The sequence below is a fragment of the Culex quinquefasciatus genome, chromosome 2, assembly GCF_015732765.1.
Source record: "Culex quinquefasciatus strain JHB chromosome 2, VPISU_Cqui_1.0_pri_paternal, whole genome shotgun sequence".
NCBI lineage: Eukaryota > Metazoa > Arthropoda > Insecta > Diptera > Culicidae > Culex > Culex quinquefasciatus.
The window spans coordinates 18,960,481-18,969,316 of record NC_051862.1 but is presented as its reverse complement, the minus strand read 5'-3'; the positions used below and the strand labels follow the sequence as shown (position 1 = coordinate 18,969,316).

The window sequence follows — 8,836 nt, the reverse complement described above, 5'->3', positions numbered from 1 at the left end:
GAAAAAAAGCATAATTTTAAAATGACAAATCATGTCCAAAATTAAAAAATGGCTCTCTAAGTTTTATTCGGATTGTATTATTTCATTTACTAACATTTTTTGAAAAAAAAATACATGATTACGATTTCACATTAAGCTCAATTTCTACATAAAAATTCATTTAAAAAACCCATAATTTAGTAGAAATCATGAAAAAATATGCGATCAACAAGATTCAAAAAAAGTACTAGAATTCGTCAGTGGAAGTCAAATTTACCACTTTGAGCTATAATTCTTGAAAATCGAACAGGAGTCTAAGCAAAACTTTTCATTTTGGTGTGAGTTGACATACACAGAAAAAAAAAATCCGGTAAATTTACATCATTTATGATGTACCAAAAGTGCACGTCATTAATGATGCTAATTTACATCAACTTCATTTGAAATTTACGTGTCATCCGATTTAATTCTGTAGAACAAAAAGCGTTTCGAAAACATGTAAATTTCCGATGAAATCTACGTAAATTTACCAAGGTTCGAATTTTTTTTACTCCGTTGAATTTTAAATCCGATGTAAATTTCAAATACTTTTATGGCCAAAATGTAGTATGAAAGATCACTCTTTTGTAATCATTTCTAATCAATTCAAGCACATGATTCCATTGACATAATGCTTATTATTGCCAGATAATACAAAAAAGAATCATTTCAAACTGTAGGCAACCAAAAGCTTGAAAAATAGCATGGGATTTTAAATTCAACGGAGTAAAACCAAATTCCATAAAATGCACACTATTTTGATAAGAATTTAGATTGTGATTTTAACTCTGCGGATTTACTCAGAAAAAAAAATGGCAATACTTACAGTTAAGCAATTCAAACCTCTAAAGATCTTCCTAGCCGAATACTCATCTCGATCTGCTCTATCTTCAGGCTCGAACTGTAGTACTGGTGATAAAGGCGAACACGGACGGCTCGACCGAAACCACCTGCTGCAGGTTGACGTCGCGCAGCAAAATACTTTCAAGTTGTTGCGTCAATCCAGCGATCGACCAAATTCAAACCACGTTAGGCCTTTCTGGTTGGGCTGAATGGATCAACGACGTGGGCGAGCTGTATAAAAAAGTATAAATTTTTACTCCACAATTGTAGCGAATCTATTACCTTCAACTTACCAGCTAAGTGTAACTCTTCTGGCCTGCTTCCACGAGTGATTTCCGGATGATGTTTTGCTGTGACGACGGCGTCTAGTGTCCTCGCTTCTACGAGTAATCGGCCACGCCGTTCTTATTCTTCTCCTGGCGACGACTGGTGCCCCTGGATTGAGTTAGCGCACACTTCTTAGCGAGCCGATACGGACACCTACCAGACGCTCATGATGTTGTTGATGTAGCCGGCGTCAAGGTCTGTCCGTCGGTGGACAAAGCCAGCGACAGGCACTGCGGCGGGTCGGCCTTCGACGGCTTCAGCTCCTCGACCATGGTCTTGCAAGCAAGACTCCAGATCTTGATCGACGAGACGTAGGCGACGCACAGACTGTATTTGTCCGGCAAGAATCAGATCGCGTTGATGCTCCAGCGTGTGCAGATGCTTGCCATCGTTCAGACCCCAAAGGAACGCCTTGCAATCCTTACCGCCGGACGTGTACGTACAGGGAACCGTCGGGCGACACGGACATCGAGTTGAGGTAGCCACAGCCCAGATGGTCAATCTTCAGCATTTAATTGTCCAGATTCCAGACCTACGGTGCGATCCCAAAGGCGGACACGATGATCGGGTTGGAGTGGTCCGGCGAGAAGCGCACACAGAACAACCAGTCGAAGTGACCGTCTTCCTGGTTCTACTTGCACTCGGCAAGCGTGTTCCACAGCTTGATGGTCTTGTCGCGCGAGCCGGATACGATCTGACGGTTGTCTACGGAAAACGCAAACGACAGGACGTTCTTGGTATGATCTTCGAAGTGGCGGATCGACTTGCCGGCGACCAAGTCCCACAGACGGAGGGTCTTGTCTCAGGAGAAGGACAGGGCGTAGTTACCGTCCGAGGACAGCACGACGTCGCTGCTGAAGTGCGAGTGGCCGTACAGGCGCTTCTGCGGGATGCCGTAGCTGGCGTCGTCCCGGGTCAGCTTCCACACGATCAGGGTCACGTCGCGCGACGAGGACAGGATCATATCCGGGTACTTTGGGTTGGTCTCGATCAAGGTGACGCAGCCGGAGAGCTACGATTCGCGGAGAAAAGCACTTTTGTCCTCCACGGCAAGGTTCGTAAAATTCTAGCTGAAAAAATCGAATAATAATTATTGTGAATTATCACAAAAATAAATCCAGACAAACTTGCATATTAAACAAAACTCAGTCACAGCAGGCGGCGCAACAACAAAAACACATTTTTTTCTGGGTCGTGGTGGTGACAGTTCGCGCAGAAAAATGTCAACTACCCGCGACTGAAAATGCTTTTTAGTTCAAGCATCCTGCAGGATTGCAAAATTGGATTGTGTAAACAAAATCTGTATGAGTAGACGAAAAATTTGCATTGAGTTTTCAGAATTATTTTAAGAGCTATAGAGTTATCTAAGGCCGATCTCACGCACACTAGCACCCCATTTGTTTTGCTGGCGGGTACAAAATTTAACCTCAATCTTTTTCGTGTACGTACACGTAATACATGCGCACGTAGATAACTCTATAGAGTTATCTACGTGCGCATGTATTGCGGTACGTACACGAAAAAGATTGAGGTTAAATTTTGTACCGGTCAGCAAAACAAATGGCGTGCAAGTGTGCGTGAGGAGCTTAAGGTGTATTCACATTATACCGCATCCGCAGCCGCAGCCGCATCCGCACAAAATTCGACAGTACGGACGCACAGTGCGGACGCGATTTCTCCAATGCATTCCATATGCAGCCATTCACACTGTTCCGCATCCGTATCCGCAGTACGGATCCGTATACGGATGCGGAACAGTGTGAATGGGAACATTTGAAATGCATTGGAGAAATCGCGTCCGCACTGTGCGTCCGTACTGCGGATGCGGTATAATGTGAATACACCTTTAGATAACTCTTTAGTCCACAAACAAGGCAAAACTATTTGTTAGGGACGTCGTTAGGACCGTCATCAGGAGTGACATTAGATCTGGGGGTGAGATTGGGTCATACAAAAATGAGGAAATTTGTATGACCCAATCTCACCCCTCGGACCCAATGTCACCCCTGATAACGCGACGCCTGATTTTTTTAGGGATTGTGTAATGTTTAGTCTAAGTCTGCATAATTTTGTGAAAAGTCTGCAAGTAAATCGGTGCAATCACCCTCGGTCGCTTGAAAAATGTTTGTATCGCGCAAATTTGCCCCGAGCTGATGTCAACTTGGTCGCACCGGAAAACGATCACCACCACCACGAGACGAGGCAAGCCTGCGAAAGCGAGAGAAAAGAGAGCGCGACGGAGAAATTTCGCGTCCACTCCACGGCTACCACAAGCAAGCAGGAGAGGGTAGTCCGATTTGGCCCGGCGTGAAGGGTGGAAGGGTCGTCGTGCCGACGTGCACAAGGTGGCCGTTAAAAATGTGTCGATCGTTGTGAATCGCGTCACCGATGAAAGTGCGAAAGTGTCGGGTGCATGGTCGGCAAGGTCGGCCCCGTCACGACGACGGCCGAACCCTTTGGCCAGCTGGATGTCCGAGCAAAATCCGGGCATGAGATAGTTCTGGTTGGAGAGTCCGGAACGTGACGGATCGGACGCGGGATTTGCCGCGGAACACCCCGCCCCACTGGGCCGGGACACGCGAAACACCCCGAACGGGAAGCGACGACGAATTTGGCCAGAAGGGAGCCAGGAATCAGCGGGTAAGACTAAAAAACAAGATGGTGTCGTGCGAAAAAACTAAAACTCATCCTCAAAGCACAGAAACGATCAAAACGAGCAGCAGGACAAGCCCGAGCAGAACACATCCACAAATCAGCCATCAAAAGACCCTCCCTTGAAGGTAAGAAGAAGAAAAAGGCTTGGAGTGTGGCAAGTGGTTAATCCGATTGAATTTCAGGGTCTTATTGTGGGAATTACGAATCCGCTCTTGGCTCATCTAAGCTCGTCCTCCGCAAGGTTCCGGAGCTGGATTCTGCACGTCAAGGCTGGTGGGGATCGGCCATTCAGGACATCGGCGCGAGAGTCATCACAAGCGCTCGGATTTGCATCGCGTGGCATTCGAGGAACGATTCGGGCTGGCACCTCAATCCGGTCCAACCTGCCAGAGACAGCAAAGGATGCCGGAGGCGGCGTGCGGCCGCTTGGAACGTACGGAGATCGTGGGAACCTGGTCGCCGGCAGAGAAAGAATAAGAGGACATGGAAGCAGCTGCAGAGCGGCGCACGTGGAGGATGCTGTAGCGGGCGAGCGTGAGTAGCGAAGGAGCGAGGGTGAGAGGAAGAAAAGCGCAAAGAAAAGCGCAAGGAAGAGCGGAAAGAAGAGCGCAACAAGAAGAAGAGAAGTTGTGGGTAGACATTTTGGGGTTTAATAGATGTACTTGCTCAAGATAACGCCTTTTTACTTCGCCTTCAGCGATCAGAGTTGGACCGAAAGATTTCTTTGTTACAATTGTTTGGATATATAAAACTAGCATCTGAAATATGAGCACTCTGGGTCAGGGTAAATCGGGACACAAAATTTGAAACGACAATAATTTAAATCCTTAAAAATCAATATTTGGCGATTCAAATTAATTGAAAATTTTGAATCGTTCTAGAAGGATATTAACTTTTAACTTTATTTGTTTAAGCGTATCAATAAATGAAAGTAAATATTTTTATTCATGATTCTAAAGTGCAAAAATATATATAAAAATGTAAATAACAAGCCATATTCTGAACATTTGAATGCAAAATGTTTTTAAAATGCATTTTACACTAATTATTTTATTTTAAATTATTTTATAATTTAATCTGAATGTGACAACGCTGGTTTTACGTCAAATGATTTACATTTCAAGCAAAACTATGTAAAGGGACCAAAGCCGAAGTGTCAACAAACAGTCTGTCCTGCTTACGTCAGTGGATGTTTACATTAGGAACGAGCGGGACAGACTCTTTGTTTACACTTCGGCTTCGGTTCATTTACATTGTTTTGCTTGATTTTCAGTCTCAGGCGTCTCAGGGCGTCTAATTCTCTCTGTCAAAGAGAAAAGTGCTAAAATGATACGTTGTCGTGGATCTCGTAATAGTAACAATTTTGTAAGAGAAATATTTTTAGACAATTTTAGATTATTCCACTGTTTTTTTTGGAATTAGATTGTTATTGTAAAAAAATATTACCTTACAGCTTGACTTGCAGTCAACAATTACGAAAATTCGTAATGGATTCAGATGTGCAGAGCCGGAACAATCCTTACCATCGCGAGATGTTTTTAAAACTATTCCCAGTGCGGATGTTCACCAAGAAGCCCTCGGAGTGCATTGGTTCAGCTCGTCGAAGGAATCAGTCTCAATCTTCCAGCTGATGCTCGACGAGTCCCGGTTGATAGGCTGCAGGGGACACAACAAGATAGATTTTTCATTTCCGGCCTGCAACCTGAGTAAGGAAACTTTCACCAGGCCCTGGCACAGTGGTTTAATTGTGTCCTCCTTTTGTGTCAAGCTGCTCCAGCAGATCAAAGCTGTAAAATAGTTGATGTGGTTGTGTTGTTTACTCACCAAGAAACCCCGGCAAGTTGTAATATTGTGAGTTGAGATTTTGAATTTGCTGGATGGTCCGCTATCGGCTAAAATCTTGCTTCATTTGTATAAAAAGTTCCAGAAGGCAGAAACTGATCAAAATTATGTCGACAACGGGTTTCTGGAATCTACTTAATCGTCTTTTACAAGTAGTAACCAAATGTTTCGACTTTCCTCAGCAAACGTCAAATCAGTACAAACTTGCTGCTGGATATTTTTGCGGATATCTTCCGAAATAGGTCCGGCACCAAAACAATCAAAACAAATCACTAAGAACATCAGCCAATAAGGAGGCAACCAAACAACATTAAATTTTCACTGATTACCAAAACACAACATGTTTTGTTTTGACTCAATCGCAGCTTGACATTTGACGCTGGTACTTATAAACACTTCCGCTCCGCTGCACACCAAACATAATATTGAATCGATTTGATTTTGTGTTTCGCCTTTGCTGTCACTCGCAAACCAGCAATTTAAATTTACATTTTAAAAAAAATTACATCGAACTTTCGTTTACATGTTTTTCATACTTTCAAATTTAGGATTTGCCCAAATAAAGTTTCGTTTACATGAGATTCAAGTGTTACATTGAATCTCATTTTACATGGAGGTTGTTTATGTGCTATTCAACTCTTTACATGAGTTTTCAAATTTACATTCATCATGTTTACATCTGAAACATGGTTTCAGTGTTGGGTAAATTTACATTTTTTTTTCTGTGTAGATTTGCATAGTTAAAAAAATAAAGTATGCGATAAAAGAATTATTGTTTTGCTAGATAATTTTGTGACTTGAGAACAAAATCTTTATTTCTTTCATTTGTTCTACAGGTCATTTTGATATACATTTGTTTTACAAAAAAACGTCACTGTTCGTTCTTTCCTGTTCTTCAAATACATCTACTACATCTTATCATCATCATTTGTATGTTTTTCATGAATTCAGTGTTTGTTTTTAGAAATTGAAAAATGCTTACACATACCCCTGAAAAAGGTTGTAAGGTAATTAATTTATAAGAAAAAAATCATTTAAGAAATATTTGATCACTAAATAAAATAGTAGTTCAACTCGTTAAATTGAAACCGTTTCGAACGATCTTCCAAGTGATGCCCACACAGCAGCCAAAAATATCGCAATCACTAGCAAAACTGCACCAACATGCTTCCACTGCACCCTCCTCCCATCGCTGGGCTGCCGCAAAATGTCCTCAATCTCGGTACAATTTCCCATCAAACACGTGTCACAAAACTGCTGCATCAAGAGATTTCCATCCTCGGAGGAAAATTTTATCCTTTGAACAATCCGGTACTGTTGCACCGACAACTGCGTCGTTTCTTCAGTAAGGTACAGCATACGATCGCCGGAGTCTGGATCCTTGTAGGAACCCATGATGCTCTCCGAGGTAAAAATTCCAGAAGACTTTGCACGTAAATTGCCCTGGCCGTCCTTCCAAAGGTGGAAAAACTGGCAGCTATCAAAAGGAACAAACAGCATAAGTCCTTTAGATGGCCCGGTTAAAAACAGCATCTGAAGCGTGTGTTCAATGTTGCACACGAGTTTATCCTTTCTAATGAAGCGTGAGGGTTTGGTGATTAACAGCTTTGATTGTTTGAGTATCTCCAAAAAGTTGTCATATTGTGCCGCGGAAAAATCCGGCACTCGAGTAACATTTTTGCAGTTATTTGCATACACCACTGTACGATTCAGGACGACAAGTATCCACAGCAGGAAGTAAACCTTCATTGTGACGACAACTTTTAAGTGTGAACATTAAACACTGGTTCTCGGTATAAGAATGATTCTCTTGCTGTCACTGGTAAAACAAAAAGTGACCTTTAGTGTAGTACATTAACTTGAAACTAATCTCTGTTATAAGAACCTTAGAGCCCCCTGCATCTCTGAATGAATCCATTAGTTCTGCTTTGTTATCGAATTGTCAATGCTCAAAGCTCTGGCCAATCTTTCACGACTAGCCGTCTTCTTTTTCAATAGTTACTTATCGTAAACCGGCGTAACGTTGTATTTTCTTAGTTTTTGACACATTATCAATTTGAGCTATTTTAATGCAGAAAAATTACTTGAAAAAATATCAAAAATGTCAAAAATGTCAAAAATGTCAAAAATGTCAAAAATGTCAAAAATGTCAAAAATGTCAAAAATGTCAAAAATGTCAAAAATGTCAAAAATGTCAAAAATGTCAAAAATGTCAAAAATGTCAAAAATGTCAAAAATGTCAAAAATGTCAAAAATGTCAAAAATGTCAAAAATGTCAAAAATGTCAAAAATGTCAAAAATGTCAAAAATGTCAAAATGTCAAAAATGACAAAAATGACAAAAATGACAAAAATGTCAAAAATGTCAAAAATGTCAAAAATGTCAAAAATGTCAAAAATGACAAAAATGACAAAAAATTTCAAAAATGCCAAAATTTCAAAAATGTCTAAAATGTCAAAAATGTCAAAAATGTCAAAAATGTCAAAAATGTCAAAAATGTTAAAAATGTCAAAAATGTCAAAAATGACAAAAATGTCAAAAATGTCAAAAATGTCAAAAATGACAAAAATGTCAAAAATGACAAAAATGTCAAAAATGTAAAAAAAAAGTCTAAAAATAAAAAAAAACTTTTAAAAATGTCAAATACTAAGAAAAGAAGTAAAAAAGTAAAAAAGTTAAATAGTCTTTAAAAACATAAAAATGTCAAAACTCGGAAGACAAGATTAAAAGGTGTATTCACATTATACCGCATCCGCAGCCACAGCCGCATGTGTATAAAATTTGACAGTACGGACGCACAGTGCGGAAGCGATTCCTCCAACGCATCTCAAATGTTCCCATTCACACTGTTCCGCATCCGTATACGGATCCGTACTTTGGATACGGATACGGAACAGTGTGAATGGCTGCATATGAAATGCATTGAAGAAATCGCGTCCGCACTGTGCGTCCGTACTGTCAAATTTTGTGCGGATGCGGCTGCGGCTGCGGATGCAGTATAATGTGAATACACCTTAACAGTAGGTCATCGAGACACACGCAAGATTAAAATTCTGGCATGCAAGTCGAAATCCCATTATTTTTCTTAAAAATATTTCACAAACATCATCAATTCATTGAGTGTATCAACTTACGATAGTTAAAAAAGTTT

The 8,836-nt window shown here is 40.9% G+C and overlaps 1 pseudogene; it reads right to left on the bottom strand.

Moving 5' to 3' along the window:
- Positions 1 to 1,003: 1,003 nt before the first annotated feature.
- On the bottom strand, positions 1,004 to 7,080 carry LOC6050500 (annotated as a pseudogene).
- Positions 7,081 to 8,836: the final 1,756 nt, after the last annotated feature.